At 47.9% G+C, this 21100-nt stretch overlaps 1 protein-coding gene across 2 annotated transcripts in view; it reads right to left on the minus strand.

Moving 5' to 3' along the window:
* The window catches only part of GRIN2C (glutamate ionotropic receptor NMDA type subunit 2C), a 92258-nt gene extending 71564 nt beyond the window's left edge, over positions 1 to 20694 (minus strand). The window contains exon 1 of one of the 2 annotated variants that reach the window (XM_081850682.1): positions 20674 to 20694. The gene's annotated coding sequence lies outside the window, so the exon portion shown is untranslated. Of the gene's footprint in view, positions 1 to 19611; positions 20644 to 20673 lie in introns of those variants that run through there. The other variant, XM_081850681.1, reaches the window with a different exon arrangement.
* Positions 20695 to 21100: the final 406 nt, after the last annotated feature.

Genomic DNA, 21100 nt, shown 5'->3' on the forward strand with positions numbered 1-21100 from the left:
CCTCTTTTTCATGGGTAGAGTCATCATAGCAATCCATAGTTAAGTCAGCAAATGTCTCTTCTTTTTTGCTCTTCAAAATATGGCAACCCTAGATGGGGTCCCATCCCTGACCTCCATGCGTTAATTCAAACCTGTGCACTAAACAAAATTATCTGGTTCTGTGCACAATGCATGCGCAATAAATCCTTTTCTTTTACATGCACAGTAAGTTCTATGCACAGAGCATGAATTAATGCATTTAAGTTGGGTGTGTGTGGCGAGTGAATGAGTGCAATATCAGATTTCCCTCCTGCACGCTGTCTTTCTCTGTTGTTTTCTAGAGAGGAATACATCACACACACACAAAATACTATGTCACCCACTCTACTAGAAAATTCTTCTGGACAAGTCCCATAGAAATGACTTTCGATGAGGTTTGCACAGCACCACCTTATGGTCCTGGATGGGCCCAATCTGTCTATCTCCCCACACGGCCACCATTAGCAATTCCCAAAATCATCTGCCTGAGGCAGCCGCCTCGCCTCGCCTCATGGCAGGGCCTCCTTTGGAAAGTAACGAGAGCCAATAAATCCATCACAATGCGACTGGCGTTATAACTCTTCTCAAAACATGTTCATCCATATGCAGCCTGGAGAGCAGGGATTAATGATGACAATCACATGGCTGCCTATCTCCACTGAAAGGTATCATCCTCAGCATATCCCAGGGGGCACAAATCAGGAAAGCACTCTGTGCTGTTGCAAATTATAGCAATGCAGCCATTCCATGTTACTTTGAAGAGAGGAAGAGACCAAATATATATTATGAATGGGGGAGTTCTGATGAGCAGACTAAACAATGGGGGGGGGGGGAGGAATAACACCAATGCAAGTGGGTCAATCCTAACAGGGGAAGGCACTAGAGACTCCCTGAAGTTCTCTAGGGATTTGATATCTGATCCCCTGTCCCATACACACACCATAGAAAACATTCACATGTGTCAATTAAAGGGTTGGCTGTGTTTGGCCTAAGATTTGTAGGGTGCTTTGGATACTCAAGATTTGCACCTCTGCTGAAATGTGAGGATCATTTTCCATCCTTATCTCTGGCTTAAATGTGGCATGTTTAAACACTGGTTTAGAGTAGTGTGCAACGAACACAATGAGAGGAAGGAGGATTGCAAACACAAACACACACACACACACACACTCCCAGCCGCATGCATTCATCAGCTCTGTATGCACAGAGTCTACATCTCCGCAAGTTATATACACAAGGAGGTGCAATCAGGGTGCTTGGTTGGTGCTTAAGTCTCCAAGCCATGCAATCCTGCATGCATATAGACTCCATGCACATATAATGGATGAATGTGCGAAAGTTGGGAAGGAGGAGATGAGGGGAGTGCAAACCTGTCCGTCCGCCCACCAGTGCATTCTGTTTATCATATGCGTGTTCAAAACATGACAGCAGGGCCGTCTCACCCACAGGCAGTAAGGATGTGGGGCACCTGGGCGCCAGGCTCTCAGGGGTGCCAGGCCAAGAGTCCAGGGCACGAGAGTCCGAGGAAGAGCCCGTCCATTGGTCAGAGCGCCACAGCGGGCTCTTCTGCTGTGGGAGGCTCTGCGCCATGAGTTCGGGGGCGACTGAGCCAGCGAGATGCCGAGGCAGGCCGACAGCTCCGCCCTCCTGCATGCCTGGGACTGGGCAACCGGGGAGGTGCGTGCCAGGCAGATCTTTGCACCCCTGGTTCATTAGGGATGATGGGAGTTTTAGCCCAACCTCTGGAGGGCAACAGGTTAGTTATCCTTGCTGTAGACTTTGTATCTAATATAACCAGTGCTTTTTTTTCTAGAAAAATAGGTGCCGATATTCACCATGAAGTTGTTACAGTAAGTGCCACACTTTTTAACAATGAAAAAGAGGTGCCATTACTGTGTACCCTTGAGTGTACCCCCTGAAAAAAAGCACTGAATATAATGCATGTAAAACATGCATTCCAAACAAATACAGTGGTACCTCGGGTTACAGACGCTTCAGGTTACAGACTCCACTCACCCAGAAATAGTACCTCGGGTTAAGAACTTTGCTTCAGGATGAAAACAGAAATCGCACGGTGGCAGCGCAGTGGCAGCGGGAGGCCCCATTAGCTAAAGTGGTACCTCAGGTTAAGAACAGTTTCAGGTTAAGAATAGACCTCCAGAACGAATTAAGTTCTTAACCCGAGGTACCACTGTATCAACTTCCCCTGGCACAGAGACAAAATGATGGGGGGAATGTTTCAGCTCCTTCATTTCTGCATGTCAGGCGGAGGGGGGCTGCTTCAGACTCTTTTAAATGCATGTGCTGGGGGGGGGGCAGGTAGATTTTTAGGTTGGTGGCGCAAACTGCAGAGCAAGGTTTGAAGATCTGCTCTTGGAGCCTATATCTGGAATCTTTCAAAGAGCATTTGTTTTTGTTACTTGTATACTTCATAACAATGAAAAAGGGTGTTGAGAACCATTATGGGCCGCTAAGAGATTTCTACTTCAAACCTGCAAGGCTAAATGCCTGCTATCAGAAGACCCCAATGCCCTTGCTGCATTTCAAACCACTTTTTATAAAGGCTAACTTCACTTGGATACCTATCTGGACATTTGGATGACATAGATCGAGCTTTATGTGTAAACTAAGACGGATGAACTGATGGTTATTGCATTGCGAATGTGAGCTGATGGGCTTTTCTTTCTTTTCCGCACTTCCTCCTTTCCTTTCACTCTTTTTGGCTTTAATAAATTGCGATGAAAATCAATTAGAATACTTCGTGACAAGAGACATGGATATTCCTGAGGAATTATCACATGCGGGCTGAAGACCAGAAGTGTCTGCCCCCAAGCTCCTTCTCCCTAAATGGTGTCCTCAGTCTGGCTGCTGTTAAATGTCCAAGGTAAAGCAAAGAGATGGACAACTCTAATGTAAGGCCAACTTCGCCTCTTTTGTTCCCTCCCCTCATTATGATTTTTTAGGAACCAGCCAGGCAAATAGAAAATAAGAGCACCTTTAAGCATTTCAGGTAGGTCTCCCCCACCTTCATACTTGACACCAAGGAAGGGCCATAACTCGATGGTAGACCACACGTGTTGGATGCAGAAGACACCCAGTTCAGTTGCTGGTATCTCTAGTTAGGAGGATTAGGGGAGATAGCAGGTAGGCCTCATTGTCTGAGATCCTAAAAGAGGTCCCGTAGGTCAGATGAGACAAGATTGGGCCAGATGGCCAAAGAGTCTTAAACCTGATATAAGGCTGCTTCCTAAAAGGAAAACAACATGGATGGCCTAGCATTGAGGATAGGCTTTTAAAAAGAAGATATTTCAAGGTGGGAGATTAGGCAGAAGACGGTGAGGATCCCAGGTGAGAGCTGGGAGGGTCCACCCTCATGACACAGAATAAAAGTTAAAATGTATTGTTGGCAGAGGGCTCTGTATTCTTTTTAACGTTCCCCCCCCCTCCTTTCTATTCTTTTCTCTTTACTTCTGCTCTTTCATTCCCCACCCCCACCCCTTTAGATTAGTTTGAATTTTCCTGTATTTTACGCAGAAAACTTTTAATGAAAATTTGATAATAAAAGGCTCAGTACTCAAGAATTCATCAAGTATGCATTTTTTGCACAGGAAAAAAAAGAAAGAAAAGAGGATAGGCTTTTAAGGCCTAAGTGGGGAACTCAAAGGAGAAAACAGCCAGGACAATTCAGTAGTACATCAAGGTCCTTATTAATTCACTAGGAACAGGAATTAGAATTACAGTAAAATGTAGCCTGTTTGATGTGCCACCCTCCTTTACACCCTTTCAGATGCAGAGTGAGGCCACTGAGGGCTTTGGTGGCAATAGTAGCTGCCTCCTCCCCAGCTATTCCTTCTGAACCACCAGACCTTCCCCTCTGTTGCAGGACTGAGCCATGTAAGGTGGCTGCCCTGTTCTCCATAAGTTAGCTTGCTGCCCTCAGGTGTGGCAAAGGATGCTGTCTCAACACGGACATTGAATTAAGAGTTAACTGTCCATCTGGTTGTCCTTTGTACAACAAATGGAGGAGAGGGGGAGCTCCATCTTGTCCTTCGTGCCTCAGGCGGCAAAATGTTTTGGGCCAGCCCTGATGGCCTAGGCTTGCGCACCAAACAGCCATAGGCGGTTCCCACCCTTGGCGAGGGTTGCAGGGCTTCCAGCCGCAGCTACCCTTGTGTACATAATCCCTTGTTATTAGAAGTATCAAGAGTCCCATGGACTGCAAGAAGATCAAACCTCTTCATTCTTAAGGAAATCAGTCCTGAGTGCTCACTGGAAGGACAGATCATGAAGCTGAGGCTCCAATACTTTGGCCACCTCATGAGAAGAGAAGACTCCCTGGAAAAGAATCTGATGTTGGGAAAGATGGAGGGCACAAGGAGAAGGGGACGACAGAGGACGAGATGGTTGGATAGTGTTCTCGAAGCTACCAGCTTGAGTTTGACCAAACTGCGGGAGGCAGTGGAAGACAGGAGGGCCTGGCGTGCTCTGGTCCATGGGGTCACGAAGAGTCGGACATGACTAAACAACAACAAATTAGAAGCATCAAACTTAAGAAAAGGGAGGATCCAGATTCTGTGAACAGAGACCTCCCATTCTGCCAGCAGGAAATGTGATGCGTATCAGTGCTATTACAATGCAGGCTTCATATTTCTTGCCACATTGCATGAGCATAAGACATGTGCCCTCAGCACATATGGGGCAAAAGGGGGCCTGCCACGGGGACGTATAGGAGTTGTATTGGGATCGCAGAAGCAAGGGGCAGTGAAATATTTGGCTCTCAGCAAGGAGAAAAGGTGGGACCTAAATGATGCTACTATCCTGGGCCAGTTTCTCAAGCGTCTTAAGCTAGGAGGTAGTTCCTAGGTCCTAGTGCCTGCCCGATCCTCCTCAACCTCAGCATGGGGAAATGGAGAAGGCATTGAAGCCAATACAAACAGACACCTGATACCTTCTCAGTGCTGACATTCGCGGTTATTGTGACTGCATCAAATTTGTGAAGGCATCGTAACATGACATACTCAAGTTTACACACTCCAGCCTCCCTGCCCGGGCTGGGCCAGGCTGGTAGGAAAGGCTCTTCTATTCATTGCTGTGAATTTCCAAGTATTTTTAGCCCTGTGATCAATAATTCATGGTGATTATGGCATCAACTACCTGAGACCAGTTAAAAAAAACACCCCAAAAAAGAGGCCCAGAGTCTCTTAAATCCAAGATTCGCCCATTTTAATTTCACTTCAAGGACATTTAAACACACTGTAGGCAGCACTTTCTCCCCATAGAGGCTAATAAGTTTCTTCTGTATCAGATTTGATGCACCACTAACACTACAGAAACTCCTGCATCATACTTCAGCTGCTTTGTGGCTCCATCTTCAGCTTCAAGGCTACCTCTGTCTAGTGAGAAGAGTTATGCACACCAGAACCGGCCTGCTTGATACCAGGACTTAATCTTCAACAGAAGAAGAGCCAACGTTCAAGTATCACAGAAGCAGGGACAGACTTTGGTCTTTCATGGTTTTCTCCCGATTGAAGTGCAGAGTGTTTGAGGTCTGGGACATTCGCAGGGAAACCAAAATGCTTGTTTACAAAGCTATTGTACTACCAACCTTACTGTATGCTTGTGAAACATAGACCACTTATAAACGCCATCTCCAACTCCTCGAAAGATTCTATCAGCGGTGTCTCCGAAAAATTTTAAACATCACTTGGGAAGACAGGCAAACTAATACCATTGTACTAGAAGAAGCAAAGATCACCAGTGTCGAAGCAATGATTCTTCAACATCAACTTCGTTGGACTGGTCATGTTGTGTGGATGCCTGATTATTGTCTTCCAAAGCAACTACTCTATTCTAAACTTAAAAATGGGAAGCCTAATGCTGGTGTTCAACAAAAGAGGTTTAAAGACTGTTTCAAGGGAATTTTTTAAAATATGTAGTATAAACACCAACAACTGGGAAACGCTTGCCTGCAAGCACTCCAACTGGAGAACAGCCTTTGCCAAAGGTGTCATGGGCTTTGAAGACACTCAGGACGCAACTCAGGAAGCAAGGGAGAAATGTGCTAAGAGGGAGGCATGCTTGGCAAATCCACACCGTGATCAACTCCCGCCAGGAAACCAATGTCTCCACTGTGGAAGGATGTGTGGATCCAGAATTGGCCTCCACAGTCCCTTACGACTCATTGTTAAAACCATGTTTATGGAAGACAATCTTACTCCATTATGAGTCATGACCAAAGAAGAAGAAGAAGAATAGGGCTGCCTCTGAAGATGGTTCAGAAACTTCAGCTAGTGCAGAATTCAGCAGCCAGGTTGCTCACCAGAGCAAGGTGGTTTGAGCATATTAATGTTAGACAGTGAAAAGGAGGTTGGAAACTCCATGGTTCCTTCATAACATCAAGTTCGCTACTCAATGCTAAGATGAAGATCCAGAGCCAGAGAGATAGATTGAAAACCAGAAATGAACAACAAAAGTAATGTTATGATCCCCTGAATATATCATACATGAAATGTCATTTGAGCTATGGGGGCAGGCGGGTGTGTGTGTGTGTGCATACAGCACAAGTGTCCCGAAAAACAGGAACATCCCGTTTCCCCCTGCAAGAGTACAGTGACCATTTTAAGTGCACAATTTCATGCTGAGAACTCGCCCTAAAAAAAGTTGGTTTTGGGGGGGCTGCGATATTGCAGTGTGCCCAAAAATGAAAATGGATTCCTTACGTCCTAATGGTGGCCAAGAGGCAGATACAGATGAATTGGAAGCATAAAGATACAATTCCCCTTAATCAATGACTTGACAACATGACAATATTGGCAACATATGAATGGGCAGCTTATAGATGCAGACTCTCTTTGGATAAATACAGTGATATTTGGAATGAGTTTACACAGAATATATTTGGTTATCAATAACTATGTGTGTATTAGGATAAAAAGATTATAAACATCTATATACTAATGTATGGAAATGTAACAAAGTATTTCCCCCCTTTTTTATCATTCTCACTCACTTTTTTCTTTCTTTTTTTGGTCACTCTACCTTTTTATAAATCGAATTCTTCAAATAAAATACTAATAATAAATGACTGGTTAATACAGACCAAAAAGGGTCGCCCTTGTGAAATTCGCTAAAGGTGCACTGTAACTCTTTGACCTTGCTCTAAGGTACAGCGCACCCTGGTTCCTATCCAGCAAAGCACTTACGCATGTGCTTAAACTAAGCACAGACTTCAATGGGATTATTCACAAGCATAATGTTAATAATCATACTTGAGTGCTTTGCTGGGCTGGGGCCAGATTGTTCACCTCTTTCCTCATCTCACTGTCCCCTGTATCTCACAGCAGCCCCTTAACCTGCAAAAAATAAAACACAAAAGAGGCGACTTCTTAAGGGCAAATGCAAAGATCAATTCACCTAGCTCTAAAATACACACTATTCCAGGGCTAAACAGTAGCATCTCCTTAAGTGCCAAGTTGCAACACACACACACACACACACACACACACACACACACAACAGCCAAGGACAGGATAAAGAGAACGAGGATGCCATCTCCATTTCTAAATACAGAATTAAATTGAGGTCAGTACATTGCTGGGACTTTGGAAATCCAGCCAGAAGAAGCCTTCAGCTCTGCTTGCAGAACACCAGAGTGCCATGATTGACAACAAGTGGTCAGAACCTGGGGAAAGGGCACCTCCGAGACAAGGGTTGATGCCTTGTTTTCCGATTCAAGAGCACTGGCTCTACAATGCAATGGGATGCAATTCACACCCAGTTGGAACACCTTGAGCTTGCAACGCAATGTCACAGGCACTCCGAATCTCAATAGCACCCATTGTCTTATTCAAAGGGGACACCCCTGATCTGTGAAAGTGCCTTCCCCAATTCTCCCCCTCAGGAGCATTATGAAAAGCAAAGCTTGGGGAGACATCCTTCACGAGCCTGCGGGCAACATCTACATTACATACAGAGATTGGCTTTATATTAGCTGAACTGCCCATTGATAGCTGAACTGTGATAGCTGCCCCCTCCTAAAGAATCCTGGGATTCACAGTGTGCAAAAATTCCATTAGAAGTTCTAAATACCCGCCTGCAGAACACTACCAGCCCCAATATTCCACAGGGAGAGGAATTACTGCTTAACCAGTATATATATCTTCTGTTCTGTAGACTAGGGATAGGCAGAAGGGAGATCATGATCTAGTGGTAGATCCCTGGGTAATTTGAGGTAGATCAGCTAGGATTTCTGATTCACATATGTTTAGCAGTGGCAACAATGAAGTGACTTCCCCTGAAATTAAGAAAGCTGGCAAGGGGAGAGTAACCTGGTTTGTGTAGCAGGACTTTGAGCTTGTTGTGTGTTTGTTTTTGGAACTCCAAACAAACTGATGGCTCTGAATTCTTCAGTTCTGATGGTGCTGGGCTCAAGGGGAATTCAATCACATTGCAGAAAATCCAGACAAGCACACTCAAAGTTGATTTGCTGCTCTTGCGTAACAGACCCCACTGCCCTAAACTGGCTTTTTAGCAATAAAGAAAGTGATGGGGAAATGCACTGGAAAGTGTGGTAATAACACTTGCTTGACACAATGTTCTCTTGACACCCAGACATTCTGAACGACATCCAGAATTTGCGAATATGAAACGTTTGAAGTGTTGTAGCAACAACACTTATAAGGAGCTCATGGACAACATAGACTATGGAATAATAAATAAGTTCAGATAAGTGAGAAGCAGATAATGGAGATCACAACATTCACCTGGTCTAATAAACCCCTGGAAAAGTTCTCTGTTGGGCCAGTTCAGGGGAGGTCCTGAAGTTCTGACAACACTCCACGGTTTAAGGACATCCCAAGCAAAAGCAGGCAAACTTTGTCCATCACTTGCAGTAGGTTTAATGTTTTAGATGGCGGGTATGTTTCTGCCTAGATTGCATTTAATTTGATTTTAATAATGTATGCACCCTGTCCTGGGACCATTTGGTGATGGGCAGGTTTATAAATCTCATAAAAAACAAACTCTAGTGCCGAGCGCCATCAGCTATGCAGCCCAAATGGGACTGCCGAGAAACAGAAGAGAGGTGTCGGCATGTCTGGGATAAGCCTCGGGGTTTGGAGAAATATGAAATACATTTAGAGGAAAGCAGTAGCAGCTTGTGTGGCTGCACTGCGGAACCTCCCTCCCGACACTGCCATCATCAATGAAGCTGAGCTAGATGGAGATGGGCAGGGTGGCTGCAAGGTCAGGATTGTGTGGGCACACGGACAGGAGGAACACAGACTTGGCTAGACCTGGGCACCCGTGCAGCCTCAACCTCACCACCACACCACCCTAATCCCAGGTAAAATGCAGCACTGGTAGTGCGAAGAGGGCAGCTCCGAAACTCCACCCTGCCACTACTGAGGGGAAGATGGACCACTGAGAACAGAACATGCTCAGCGACCACAGGATTCTTAGTAATGGAAAGCTGGGGGAGAGGGAGGAATGGAATGGAGCAAGTGGTCTGGCACCCTGAACAGGTGTGTACCACACTGCAATGTCTCATTGCAGGACCCGCTTACCCTCTTGACTAATAAAGGTAAAGGGTAAAGGGGCCCCTGACCATTAGGTTCAGTCGCGGATGACTCTAGAGTTGCGGCGCTCATCTCGCTTTACTGGCCAAGGGAGCCGGCGTACAGCTTCCGGGTCATGTGGCCAGCATGACTAAGCTGCTTCTGGCAAACCAGAGCAGCGCACGGAAACGCCGTTTACCTTCCCGCCGGAGCGGTACCTATTTATCTACTTGCACTTTGACGTGTTTTCGAACTGCTAGGTTGGCAGGAGCTGGGACCGAGCAACAGGAGCTCAACCCATCACGGGGATTCGAACCGCCAACCTTCTGATCGGCAAGCCCTAGGCTCTGTGATTTAGACCACAGCGCCACCTATGTCCTCTTGACTAGTAGCAAGGCACAAACTGATCTACTTCTTTCGATCAGCAACAACCCCTTTCGAACAAAGATGGGACCAAAAGTAGCACTAGAAGCACCAAGGCCCCCCCCTCTGTTTTTCTCCCTTTGATATACCAGCAGAGAGACGACAATTCTTTCACTGAGTGTAAGTAAACAAGCATACCTAAACTCCAGACCCTAGTCAAATCATCGTCCTTTACTCACTTTGGCCCCACCTTTAAGGCTGGCTTAGTCCATACAACAGACAAAACGAGGACATTTCTTTTTGCAGTCGTTTGGGCAAAACCGAACTAACCCAAACCAACTCGCAGCAGCACCAGTCAAATCTGGCTCCCTACTGAAAAAGTGTAGGGGGTGTTAGGGGAAGTGTAATACTGCTAGTGGGGGACATGTTGTGCTCCTTCTCGGGTGGTTTGTCCATCTTTGGACCCCACCCTGTACTCAGCTCTCACCTGTGGCTCCTAGAAGCTGTCAGTATAGGACAGTGGCCACACCCTGGAAATGGCTTCAACTGACTGGCTAAACCAGGTGAGGGTAGCCAGTGGGTCTCAAACCCTCAGCGAGTTAGGGACTTGCGAAGATGTGGCAGATTGAGCGGATGAGACCAATACTGGACCCAACAGTCAAGAAGGAGGTTTCTGAATGTGCTGTAGAGAGAAATGAGGGAGAGATGGGGTTCATCAGCCTGGAAAGGTAGCCCATCTAGGATCCTAAACCTCTGCTGCCTTGCAGGATATCTTTGGGAGTAGAAAGGGCTAAATCCAGAGGGGAGTCCCTAAGATGGTTGATGGTGTCTTGTATGCAGCCAAGCTGGTGCCAAGCATATTGCCCTGCTTTCCTTTGAATCACATCAGTGAGGCCAAGAGGAGGGTCTTGTTGTCTGGGCAGCCCAGGACCTCCAGACACACTGCCCAGGCTTGTGCCTAGGGGAGGTCACTTTGGTAGTAATGCAGCGATTTGACTTCATCCCTGGAGGTGCTCTCCATGGTCTCTTGAGACAGATAGATACCAACAATAATAATGATATTATAATAATTTATTATTTGTACCCCGCCCATCTGGCTGGGTTTCCCCCGCCACTCTGGGTTGCTTCCAACAAAGATTAAAGATACATTAAAATGTCACACAGTAAAAACTTCCCTAAACAGGGCTGCCTTCAGGTGTCTTCTAAAAGTCAGGTAATTGTTTATTTCCTTGACATCTGATGGGAGGTGGTTCCACAGGGCGGGTGACACTACTGAGAAGGCCCTCTGCCTGGTTCCCTGTAGGTTTGCTTCTCGTAGTGAGGGAACCGCCAGAAGGCCCTCGGCATTGGACCTCAGCATCCTGGCAGAACGATGGGGGTGGAGACGCTCCTTCAGGTATACTGGGCCAAGGCTGTTTAGGGCTTTAAAGGTCAACAGCAACACTTTGAACTGTGCTCGGAAACATACTGGGAGCCAATGAAGGTCTTCCAAGACTGGTGTTATATGGTCTCGGCGGCTGCCCCCATCACCAGTCTAGCTGCTGCATTCTGGATTAATTGTAGTTTCCGGGTCACCTTCAAAGGTAGCCCCCATGTAGAGTGCATTGCAGTAGTCCAAGTGGGAGATAACTAGAGCATGCACCACTCTGGTGAGACAGTCCACAGGCAGGTAGGGTCTTAGCCTGTGTATCAGATGGAGCTGGTACACAGCTGCCCTGGATACAGAATTGACCTGCGCCTCCATGGACAGCTGTGAGTCCAGAATGACTCCCAGGCTGCGCACCTGGTCCTTCAGGGGACCAGTTGCCCCATTCAGGACCAGGGAGTCCTCCACACCAGCCCGCCCCCTGTACCCCAAGAACAGTACTTCTGTCTTGTCAGGATTCAACCTCAATCCATTAGCTGCCATCCATCCTCCAACCGCCTCCAGGCACCCGCACAGGACCTTCACTGCCTTCACTGGTTCTGATTTGAAAGAGAGGTAAAACTGAAAAAGGATTCATCCTCTCTTGTAGGATGTGTCTTACCCCTCAAGAAAACACTTACTAAGTGGGAGAAAAGACTCGGGACCAATTCATACAAGAGAACGTCACATCCCTCGCCCCAGTCCTTACGGAATGCTGTGACATCACAGCATTCTGTAAGGAGTGAGAAAAGGCTGAGACATTTTCCTGCTGCATGGAATAATCCTCTCTCCCACTCATGTGGGCACAGGGGGTGGTAGCCCATTTAAGTTTCACACAGAGATTCTTATACAATAGGAATATTAGGTCTTCCTGTCATTCTGAGATTAGAAGCACAAAGGGGAACCTAACTGATAGAGTTAATACAGAGAAGCAGTTGTGATCAGTGTTGCATCCATACCGCTGGGTCCTCATGGCTAGCCCAGCTCATGGAAATAACTCCAACCCCCCCCCCCCCGCAACTTCACAGGGCATCCATCTTCCTCAGCATTTCCAAAACCCATCACGTAAAGGCAGCAGCTGGCTTGGGATCTGCAGCCCGGGCTCAAATCACAAATCAGCCACAGGCGAGTCAATCATACAATCTCAGTTCTTCATTCCAAGGGGGTCGGGGAGGAAAACAAATGCAAGGCAGGCACACACAGCTGTTGTGTGAATGAGGCTCAATCAACAAGTACAGCAGAACAAGATGGTATAAGTGATTGCACTGTTTCAGAGTACATTTGTGAATGTCCCGCCCCTCCCGCCATATACAATTTAAAAATCAAGTTTACACAGCCCAGCTTATTCCTAGGGCAGTTTTAAATAGCAAAGTAACTTGCGGGGGCTTTTGCTTTCTTCCTTTCTAAATGCGGGCATCCAATCATGTCCCCCACCACAGTGGCATAGCGTGGGGGGTGCAGGGGGGGCCGGCCGCACCGGGCGCAACATCTGGGGGTTAGGGTTAGGGGGCGCAAATCCACGGGTTAGGGGGCGCAAATTACTTGCCTTGCCCCGGGTGCTGACAACCCACGCTACGCCACTGCCCCACCACCACCCTATGCAAACTGGAGTGGTACAGTCACTTCTAAAACTGCAGGACTCTGCCACTTCATTCTGCTCCATACACAGACCTGCCCTGAAATAAGAATTGTTGCCTGCTTAAAAGGCAGTCTAGTTAGCCAAGGATAATATTCTGAAGTTTTACTTCCTCCAACTGGACAGGTGAAAGAAGCCTCTTTTCTGCTGAGAAGTCATCTTTGCCAAGAAAATGTTATTTGCTTAAGAGTCAGGGTCCAACGACATATTCAGTCAGAGACAAGTGATGTGAAGCCAAACCATGGCTTAGCACAAATGCACAAGCTGCTGGAGAGGAGATTGTGGCCATTTTGCTGTTCCTCTGATCCTACTGCTGTTGCTGCACTCCTGTAAGCAAAGCCATGGTTTTGCTTTGAATGTTATCTGAACCTGGGCTCAAGGTTTGTCTCATTCCAGACAGACCACAAGCTGTAAATGGTGAACAAAACCTTGGTTATAATTATTGGCTTGTCTGGGGCAGAGACAGGCCTCACGCCTGGTTGAGGTGACACACTAAGGCAAATCAGTTCAGTTGTATACTAAACATGTACCTTCTTGGTAGTGGCGCCCTCCCTGTGGAACGCCCTCCCTTTAGGTGTCAAGGAGATAAAGAAGTACACAACTTTTAGAAGACATCTGAAGGCAGCCCTGTATTGTGAGATTTTTAATGCTTGATGTTTTTAGATATGCTGTAAGCTGCCCAGAGTGGCTGGAGAAACCCAGCCAGGTGGGTGGAATAGTAATAATAATAATAATAATAATAATAATAATAATAATAATAATACTATTTCCTGCCCTGGCCTTTGACACACTATATACCTGTATTTTGGGGCACCCCTCTATGCTTCTAATTGTTTTAGCAATTTAGCTGATTCCAATGTTGTTGTTTTACACTGTTGCAGCTTGCCCTGGGAACTTGTGATGAAGGGCAGGTAAGACATCTAATAAAAAGCAACAATGCTGAAGCATAAAAACTCCAGCAGCAGAGATTAGAATTAGTAGAGAACTACTCTCAAGCAACACCAGAAGATATTCCAAGCAGGTTTTAAAATTTAAAAAACCTGTGAAAGAAATAAAAAGAAGTTTTCACCTGGTGCCCAAAAGACCACAAAGTGAATGCCAGGCAAGCCTCTATGAGGACAGCATTCCATAGCTAGGGTGCCACCATTGAAAAGGCCCTGTCCCCAGTAACCACCTGCCACACATTTTCTTGGCAGAGATACCAAGAGAATGGGACATAAAGATTTAAGACCATAGTCCCCAGCATGGCACTCATAGGCACCATTGTGCCCTCAGACATCCCTTGGTGTCCACCAAGGTTTCCATTGCTCCTTATTATTTTTTACTTTAAAATATGTATTTTGTTTGTTTGGGGGGAATGCTTTTTGGGAGGCAGCTTTTTATCTTTTTTATTTTGGGAGTATAGGTGTTTGCCTGTTGTTTGGCATTTGTGTCCTGATTAGTCAGTTTTCCTTCTGCAAAATGGGTATTTTGAGGTGCCCATGGCAGTTTCTTCGATTTCAGATGTGTCTCCCAGGCCCCAAAAGGCTGGGGGTTCCTGATCGAAGGCAATTCAGAAAAAAGGTATTAACATGGAGATCACTTCTGCCTAGGAAACTTTATGAGTGCCATGTGCAGTTTGTCAAATATGAATGTGACAATGCATCTATTCCACTGCACCGTCAGTTGTGGCTTCCTGCTGAACATACCTGTATCAAAATAGCCACCAAGCATTCATCACAGCTGATGAACTACTCACAGGAATTATGTAAGCAGCTTCCATGCGGGAAGCGCCTCTCTCACGTGAAAATCGTTTTGATGTGTTAATATCCCTGATCAAGCAAATGCAGAGGGAACTTGTGGGAAAGTATATTCAGTACTTGTGAACAGCTGCAGATACTGCCAGCTAAGGCTTCTGTTATTCTTATCTATCATCATCATTTATTTATTTATTGATTGATTGCCTTTTACACACATCTCAAGGCAATTTACAAACACACCATAAAACAAGTAAAAACTACCCCCACTGATAGCCTCCACTGTTTGCAAAAGAGAAAAGTCATTAACTGAATTAATATCTTCCAAGGGGTGGTCATGTAAAAAACGGTATTTCCATTAGCGTGCCGGTCTGTTTAACTGACACAACAATGGGCAGCTGCAACGCATTGCACAGCAGCAGCAGCAATAGGAAGTTGCGAGACCCGTGAAAAAGCTACCTGCCCACATAGACACAACATCTTTTCCAGATTGTCCCGTCACAATTACCTGCATGGAGCTGTGCAATATTCAACTACAGTGGTACCTCGGGTTAAGTACTTAATTCATTCCGGAGGTCTGTTATTAACCTGAAACTGTTCTTAACCTGAGGTACCACTTTAGCTAATGGTGCCTCCCGCTGCCGCTGCGCAATTTCTGTTCTCATCCTGAAGCAAAGTTCTTAACCCGAGGTACTATTTCTGGGTTAGCAGACTCTGTAACCTGAAGCGTCTGTAACCTGAGGTACCACTGTACAGAGGAAGCACAAGCACAACAATATTGCTGCAGGTGGGTGGTTGTGATCAGGTTTCACTGGTTTGCTTTCCATAAATCCAATTAGATCTTTCTCCAGCTTTCCACTCACTTGTCCATCTCCCTGCATTTATATCGGGATCCCTTGACACAACCTACATGCAACGTAGCCATTTCACAGAGGAGCTGCGAGACGAGCAATTTCTCTGAAGCATTCTGTTGGGGACAGAACCACGCCACTGACACAGGATGACTGCTATTTTTCTAGAAAAGGAGGTGCTGAAACTCGCCATAAACACCCCCTTATTCTCTTATAATGGGAATGGCGCCCACTGAGAGGTGCCAAAATTAAGTCTTGGCTGGAAAAAAAGCCCTGCCTAGCTCTGCAAAGTGTGACGAAGGCTGAAGAAGTCACAAGTGTCTGGAGCTAAAGTGATTTGGAGATTGTTGCAAGGATGGCACTTAGTGAGCGTAAACAGAATTGTGTTTGTTTAACTCTTCCAAAGGCCGAGACCTGAAATGTTTAGTAGCATTTCAGTAATGTCAAGGGCAGGAGAATGTGGACAGTAAATTTGAACGGCAGATATGAAGAGCTGAGAGAGGACCAACAATTCAGAATTGTAAGAAATTCCTCCCTGTTGTGGGGCGAAGGGAATGCGGCAAAACAGAACCCAAAGATTAACTACTGAGGAAATGTATAAAGTCAGTAACTATCTAGGCTTGATGCACCCATCTCAGGCTACAGCTGGAATCAAGCAGTTCCAATCACCCCTGTGTCTCAGAGATGACTCTCCACGATGATGCTGTTTCAACCCAGAGCACAGAATGGATGGAAAAGGGACCAAGAGGCTCCGAATGTGCTAAATTCAAATATACTTGGTTTTTTTTACTGGTGTGTCAAGTGATCCAAGTCTTGCCAAACTACAAGGGAACGAGAAAGACCCAAGGAAATCTTTCAAGAATGAGAGTTGTAAGCAAGTACAGACTCCTGTGCTATGTTTTCCCTCTGTCAATTTCAAGCTGTGGCTACACAGAACACCACCAATGCTGCCTTTCTCTCTTCTTTCCCCAGGAAATACGGAGCAGGAAGAGCAGTTGGTGATGGTTCGATCCTGCTTCCCTGCCTGCTTATCCAGTTTTCCTGCATGCTACAGAGTCCCACCCCCCACCCCCTGCTCTGACTGTACTTTTAAAAAATGTATTAAAAAGAGGGAGGAAAAAACAGCCTCTTTAATCCATATTTCCTAAAGCCCTCTAAATAAGCATCACATAAGTACTTATTTAGGAAAATTATTTAAAAGGGAGATTATGAGCCGAAAGGATTGGGAAGTCACTGCTGCTATGCTGAGGGTGGTCAACCCCAAGGCATTTCATTCCCTCTTCAAACAAGGCAGAGGCCATGGGTGCAGGGAATAAATTCAGGTGGAAGCAAATCTTGGCCTATGTCCCCACCGCCACCTTACGAAATGTGGGAGCAGATTTGGGCCTTGGTCCTGAAGTCAGAGAGATTTTTTGCTATTGGAGGCAATGGAAGGGCAACATTTTCACCTCTGTGGAGCTCAAGGAAAGTGAAGGCTGATGGCTTCTTGAGAAAGCCCTCCAAACCCAGTACTGCGTATTTCTCTTTCCCAGGAGGAGGAAGAAGAGGAAGAACATCTACCTTATCACAGCTCCCAACATTTTGCATGCAAAGCTCCGTTTGTAGGGAACACCTTTCAAGCATATTGTTTTATAATATACATAGGCAAACCTGTCGCAGCCGTATTTTGTTGGTGCTGCCGTAAACAGTGAATTTTGTTGGTGCTGCATTTGCCAACACACACACACACACGCACATTGTGGATTGCTAAAGAGTACACAGAGAAAGGTGGAAGAGAAGAAGGAAAACCCCAAGAACAGCAGCAAAGAGTTCCAGTGGAAATGAATGGAAACTGAACAGATCCTTCCCTTGTATATCCATGGAGCTTGCAGAAGAGAACCTCCTGGGTGCCCCCTCTTCACCTCCAGTAGGAGCAGAGTTTTCCAGTTTCTAATTCCAAAGGCGGTGAGACTAACCCCATCCCTGACAGCGCTCAGGCTGCGGGTGAAAACATTCCGATTCTGCATAGCTTTTAATGCATCTTTAATATATGAAAGAAGGTTTTAACTCTGCTTTTTTCTCCCATGTTAAGGTTTCAGTTTTCAGTTTTTTACTTGATGGTATGATTTGTTGTTCTTTTCTTTTCTTTTTAATGGTATGATCCCCCCCATTAAATATATATATATCCAACCAACCTGGAGAATATTTCATTTTAGATTCAGTTTCTTTCTCGCCACTCATATCAAGTCATGGCAGGTGGTTATGGAGAACAAAACGGCCTTATTTATAAACCTCACTTTACTATCACCTTCCTCTCCTCCCAAAACGTATCGCCAGGTAACACACACAACTGTCAGTGGAAATTATTTTAACTCCCCTTAATTTTGTGGATAATGAAAAGTCCTTAAAATATCTGTACGTTTAAATCTACCTGTTATCTGTGTGAGAGTTATATTTCGTTTATTTACTACTGTTATGTGTTGAAAATAAGCTCAAGGGGGTTACCCCCCTTTCTATTTTATCCTCACAACAACCCTGTTAAGTAGGTTAGGCTGAGAGACAGTGACTGGCCCAAGGATGCCCAACTTGGCTGGGTTGTGATTTGAACCCTGGTCTCCCAGGTCCTAGCCCCATAATCTAACCACCGCACCGCACTAAGCAAAGCTACAAGCTTTTAAAAATCCTAAATTTGAGGATGGAGTGAAGCACAGGTTTCCCTCCTCCTCCACGATTGAGATTCTGATTTCTTTTAGCTGGGCTAGAAGGATCACTTGCATTATAATGATCCCATTCCAGGAAACAACCCCACCGCCAAGTTTAAGAGAATATAACTAAAGGAAGGGAGGAAAGTTAGTTAGAACTGGGTAGAGCAGGGAATAGTGCACGTTGTTGATATACAGAGGACAAAGTGGAAAACTGAGATTACAGAACAGAAGGAGAAAAAGGAACAGGGGGAGAGATTCAGGAGAATCTACTTCTGTAGCGCTTCCAAGGATACTTGAGGAGGGGAGAAGATGATGGTGATGTAATTCTTCCCCTGAGGAAGGTACTTCCATGACATGCCACACTCTGCCCCATTATCCTGTCTGACTTTTTGTTCCTCTACCCCCAAAAGGTCTCCCTCTCTCTCCCCCCCAAACTTCCGGATGCACATGAATAATCGCCCCACACACACCCAAAAAAAAACTTCGTTCCCAACAGCTACCTTTCCTCTAAGACCCCGATGCTCTAATGTATGTCCGCCTTATTAGTAGAAACCGTATTATTCATAGCATTCTTATGTAATTTCCCCCTTTCTCCCCTTTGCTCCTCCCGCAGCAACAGTTGGAGACGGGGCGGGAGGGAGGAAGAGCGTTATCAATACCAATTAGAACCCTAATCGTTTGTAGACAAATGCCAGAAGCCCAGGAGGAACATGGAGGGGGGGGGGAGAGGGAGAGAGGACCATTTGTCACCGGGACAAGACTCCCTCCCTGCCGGGCTCCGGCTCAGACACGCAAGAAGGAAGAAGGGAGGGAGCGAGGCAAAAAAATGCAGCTTAAAAAGGTCGCATATGGATTAACCAAAAATAAATGCAAAGTGTCCTGCCTGATGCGATGTTACGCAAGGTGCTGGAAGGGGGGTGGGGGGGATGTAAAAATACCGACACTCGGCGATTTGGGAGGGGAGAAAAAGCGAGCGCCAAAACACACACACACACACATACACACCAACCAAACTCTCTTGCCTCCCAACCAAGCCAACCTTGGTGTTTCGTGGAAACGTTCCCAACACAACCCGGAGGGTGGATGGATGGGAGCTGCTTTCAGAGTGAAGGCGAGAGAGGGGGATAGCAAGGAAAGGGAGTTGTTTTTAGAAGGGGGGGCGAGTTCTTCCTTGGGGGTGCAGAACTTGGGGAAAGCGCCACGGACTTGGCGCTGCGCAAAGCCCTCCAGGAACAACTCCAGGCGTGACATTGACAAGGTGGCAGCAGCGGGATGGGCGCCTCTCGGGTTACTTACTAGCCAGACGCCGCTGTTGCTGCTGCGGCGGCGGCGGAGGGAGAAGTAAACAAACCGGGGCTACTTACTAGAGGGCAAGTGCGGCGGCGGAGGGCTGCATCCCCTGGTCTCCGGGGCACGTCTGGGCTCCTCGCGGTCTCGGGAAGAGGGGGGTGCTGTCGGGGGTCGGCCCCCCTGTCCGCTGGCCAACCCTCTGGCGGCTGGCTGGGCGAGGCATAAGCGACCCTCGGCTCCTTCTTCCGCGCCTCCTCTCCCGCCTTCCCTGTCGCCACCACGGAGCCAGACGAGTGGCGCGAAGGGCTCTCCGTGGCTGCCTGGCGGGGGTCACCAGCGTATCCTTGCAAGGAGTGGGGACGGGGGGGACGGGACCGAGGGATCCCAACGGCTTTGGAGCGAGGGAGGTGGCGAGATCCAACTTGGGCAGCCGGCTAGCAAGGCGGAGGACTTGCCCTCCGTCGAGGGTCGCCCTTGGAGGAGGCGAGACGGCCGCGCGCCCGGGATGCCAGCAAGTGCCTCCTTCCCGCCCGCTTCATCGCCCTCCGCGGCTCTTCTCCATCTCCGCGGCCGAGGAGGAGGAGGAGGAGGAGGAGGAGGCGGGCGGGACGGCGGAGAGGATCTTAGACAGCAGCAAGGCTGCGCAGGGCGCTGGCACAAAGACCGGGCAGATGTCCTTCCGTGCGCGCGGGGCCGCCCGGGCTGCCATCCCCTCCCCTCCCCTCTAACCCGGCCTGAACCCTCCTGCAACTTGGCGCCTAGGCGCTGGGCCAGCGAGTCCCAGGAGGGGGACAGGTGGCTCCGATTAAAGCTGCCTCGCTCCGTCTGCGCGGGCACCGCTCCCAGTTTAGGGAGAGGGAGGGCGCTCGGGGCGGGAAGCGGGCGAGTGGCCCTGGCCTCCGCTCGCCCGGTGGCCTCGGTCCGCCTCTCGATCGCGCCCCTTCCCCAGAAAGGACGCGCAGGGCAACCTCTCCTTTAAAGAAGCGGCGCCGTCGGAAGACCGAGGTGTCCCCACGTGCGGCGCCCATAGGCGGCCCGAAGAGGCAGAGGGTGCCTCGTCGGCTCTAAAGCCCCCAGCACGCAGCCAGGGTTGGACCGGCCGGGAGAAGCCAGACGGATCCCCGCGCGGAACACACCTGCGAGCTAATCGGCGGAGTGGCCGGAGGAGCCCGCCCGCGCTCCCCCGACGCTCAGCCGCCGCTGCCTCCCTTCTTCTCCCCAAGCTCCAGCCGGCAGGAGCTCGCCTGTGCCCTTCGGCTGCCCACCTCCCCTCCTTCTTCCCGCCGCTCCTGCCATGCTCTGCTACCCGCCGCGCCTCGAGCCCACGCTCTTCCCTGCTCCCCAGCCAAGAGCTTGGCGTCCCACCAAGGTCCTCTTCCACAGCCTGTCCCTTTAAGGGCGCTCGGACCCCGGCCCTTAAGCAGGGCGCCGTGGGAGGGGCCTGGAGGGAGGGGGAGCCGCCCCCGCCCCTCCTACGCAAAAGGGAGGAGGAGGCGGAGAGCGCCGAAGCCTTCCGAGTCAGGAGCCTCCAGCTGTCGCCTGGACCCCATCAGGGCTAAGGGT

This window comes from Podarcis erhardii (genome assembly GCF_964252035.2).
Source record: "Podarcis erhardii genome assembly, chromosome: 2".
NCBI lineage: Eukaryota > Metazoa > Chordata > Lepidosauria > Squamata > Lacertidae > Podarcis > Podarcis erhardii.